This window comes from Grammomys surdaster, unplaced genomic scaffold (assembly GCF_004785775.1).
Source record: "Grammomys surdaster isolate TR1022 unplaced genomic scaffold, NIH_TR_1.0 143, whole genome shotgun sequence".
Taxonomy (NCBI): domain Eukaryota; kingdom Metazoa; phylum Chordata; class Mammalia; order Rodentia; family Muridae; genus Grammomys; species Grammomys surdaster.
In genome coordinates, this window is record NW_021604601.1 from 3,977,854 (window position 1) to 3,981,637 (window position 3,784).

The window sequence follows — 3,784 nt, forward strand, 5'->3', positions numbered from 1 at the left end:
AATGACGTTTCTACATACACTAACTCATATAATGTTCACATGGTCATTCTATGCCGAATGACGTTTCTACATACACTAACTCATATAATGTTTGCCGGGAGTTTTAGAGGTGGGATTGTTGAGTCTCATTTTTACAGATGAGACAAGAAGGGATAAAGTGATTAAGAGGTCATTAGATGGCCCAAGGTCATTAAAGTAGAAAGCGGTAGAATGTGGGGTTATACCAGTTCTAGCTGGCTCACAGCTCATGCTTTGTGAATATAAGTGGAAAAAAAAATCTCAAAACAGACTTGATTAGGAAGACTATAATTTTTATATTCTGGGGGAAAATACGTTCTAATGGACACTCAAGCTGCTCATTTTGGTCTGCTTCCCAAGCCTTATTTTGTTCTTTCAAGGACCTTGACATCTTAAGTGCACTGGAGAATTGAAAAGATAATTTGCAGGCATTATTTGAGTCTTACATTTTCCAGGGTTCTCTTCTGCTTGTGACAGTGTTTAAAGTGTCTAGAGGAATTTGCATGTGTTGTGAACTGAATGGCAGTACCTCCTGAGAATTCAGACGTTGAAGTCCTAATCTTTCCTGTGATGGTATTTGCTGGTGGAGCCTTTGGGTAGTCATTGTCTCTAGATGAGGGCATGAGGGTGGAGCGCCCTATGATGGGATTAGAGTCCTGGGAAGAGAAAGAATCATCCTCTCCATCCTCCTTCACCTCCTTATAATCATTACCACCACCACCACCACCACCACCACCACCACCACCACCACCGGCAGCAGCAGCAGGAGGTGGGGCTTGCCCTCTGCCCACCATGTGAAGGCATAGTGAGGTGGCATAGGATGAAAGACAGGAGAGAGTCCTTGCTGAAACCAGACCAGACTGATATCCTACCATTGTAGACTTGCAGCCTGCACAGTGATGGGAAAGAAACTGGTGTTATTTAAGCCACCCACGCTATTCTACTTCCATTAATCATGGCTGTCTGAGTTGACTGAGGTAGCAATGAGTCCCTCGGACACTTTCACTCTGCAATGGAGTGCGATGGCCAGTCACATACATGGCATTGTAGCAATGTGAAGAGTGTACAATATGTGAAAAATTCTACCAAGTATTTATGCTTCTCTTAACTCAGTATTCATTCTTATGCTTTTCTTCCTTCGGTAAAAATACATAACACAATTAAAATACAAGAGCTTATGTTAGTGGGATCCCTCACCCTTGCAATTTGTTCCTGCAACCCGCACTACAGAGTTTGAGCCCAGATCAACATCAATATGACCTACAATTTATGACTTTGGAGGACATTGCTACATACTTTTGAGAATCAAGCTTTTGTTTTCGCCTAGATCAAGAAATTTATTTAGAAATAATCCTTGGATTTTTTTCTTATATATAAGTTAATTGTACTCTACACAGGCCTGTTGTGTGGCCTCAGAAGGTGGCAATGACGACCTTTAGGGTTGATAAAATCATGCATGTGCCTCTCTCAGAGGATGGGATAATTAGCAAGGAAAAGGCAGAGATTCCAGATAAATTCTGAAAAACCACTAGATTGTAACCCTGAGACTGAGAGTTACTGTCTATTTATGAGACAGAGTCTACAGTGAACATTTCGTAAGCTTTGTCAAAATGAATCTTCTCCTGAGCTGTTGGGCAGATGGCAGACATTCTGATCAGCCTTGCTTTAACATCAAAGAAAAGAATTTACGATGGGAAAAGTGACTGGTACCAGTTCCCACACTGGATGACCTCATCCTGGAGTCATTCATTTTGTGTATTGCACCTTGTTTTTGAAGATCCTCATGTCTTAGTATGTGTGCAAGTGCGTGTGTGCATGAGTATATGCTAGTGCATGTGTGCGTGTGCGTGTGTGTGTGTGTGTGTGTGCACCTGGTCAGTGTCTGCATCAGCCCTCTGTGAGAGTGATTACTGAGTGTGTGCATAGGCCTCAGTGACTCAAAGGAGAGGAAAGTTAGGAGCTCCTTCTGAATCCATGCACTGGATAGCAGGCCAGTTGGCTTCAACCAGATCTTAAAGACTAGTTTAAAGCCACACCTCACCACTGCAGTGCGATGTTAGATTTGTCATCATTGTGACAAAATCCTGGAGAAAATCAGCTTTGAGGGGGAAACCTTCATGTAGCTCAAAGCTTCAGGGGTTCTGGTCAGTTGTCAACTGGATACATTGTTTCTGGGACATAGAAAGGCAGAAAACCATAGCAGTAGGTCTTAGATAAAATTGTTCACCTTATGGTGGACAGGAGGCAGAGGGTAATGGACAGGAAATAGTCAGGACAAGAAACCCTTCAAACACATGCCCAGGGATACACATCCTTTCACTAGGCCTCACCCTCCCATAGCTTCACAACCTCCCAATTGTTTCTCCCAATTCTGACTCCATTCAGCGAGTTAACCCATTGATGAAAGCAGGGGCCAGGTGATCCAACCACTTGCCCTGAGCTTCCTATGCAAATTGTTTTTTTTAAAACTGGGGACCAAATCTTCACTATTCTATTCAAGACTTTTGGGAAGATAATTTATATCCAAGCCATACCAAGCGGGGACATTTTGTTTGAGAGTTTGAGGACATAGACATTTACAGACCAGGTTCTGCAATCATAGCTACACGACTTTAATCAATATTTACTTTTTGCTACTTGCTAACCCCTCTGTTCACTGGTTTTCTAACCTATAAAATTATATATATCACTGTGATCAAAAACAATTTAAGGTGGAAAGGGTTTATTTTGCTTCACAGTGTGAGGATACAGGTCGTTACTGAAGGGAGGACATAGAGACAGGATCCTGAAACAGCAGTCATATCACATCCACAGTTGGGAAAGAGACAATGGTGACTCCTGGTACAGGACTCAGTTTCTTCTTTTGCTCAGAGAAGACAGACAATGGATGATGCTACCTACATTCAGGATAAGTTTTTTCCCTTTCGTTAAGCCTCTCTGGAAACACCCTTCTAGACAACCTTACAAGTATGCCACTGTGGTGGTTCTAAAGTTCAGTCTAACTGACAATTGAGATGATCACAGTTGGTGTGTTTGTTCAGTCCTTTCAGGCTTCAAGAGACTGATTTCCGACTATTTTGCTATGAATGGCACAGCTCAGAAAGTAATGCAGCTTGACATAGATTTTGGGAAGCATGTGAACATCAAAGACACTTGCTTCGGATATGTCCCCGATAGCGGTGACTTCTACAATGTTCAGAATGACAAACTTCCTAATGGCCTTGTACTTGGGCACACAGTGGGCACAGTTCATGCAGCAAATTGGTTGCACATGACTGCAGCCCTCTTTGGCACAACTGCTGTTTCTTCTTTTTGTTGATCACCCTGGAACCCAGGCACGAAAGAGCTATTGTCAGATATTTATTAGGTATTATTTTTAGGCCGCCCAGATGTACACTCATCATGGTTTGTGTTTAATGACCTCATTTGTAGACTCAATCTCTGTACACCGACTTTTCTGCTCTTTGGGGTGGACTATTGGGTAGATAGTTGTATGGTTTTTCGTGGGGAGGGATGAATGAAATTCTACTCACCTTATGCAGGGCAGTGATAACAAATCAAAGACAGGATTCTACTTAAGTCTAGCTTAGTGACTTGTGGGTTTGCTAAATTTTACAAATATTAGCAAGTTTTACATGTTTAAGGAGTATGGGTAGGGGGTTGCTTACAGGAGCTTGGGGTGCTCAAAGGGTGCTGTGTTATGGAAAAGCCCACTCTCACATGGTTGATGACTCTTGAGCTTCTTGTATCTCTCAGGACCTCACTT

The 3,784-nt window shown here is 42.4% G+C and overlaps 1 pseudogene; it reads right to left on the reverse strand.

Annotated features, from left to right (window-relative positions):
- The window catches only part of LOC114618582, a 6,311-nt pseudogene extending 3,040 nt beyond the window's left edge, over positions 1 to 3,271 (reverse strand).
- Positions 3,272 to 3,784: the final 513 nt, after the last annotated feature.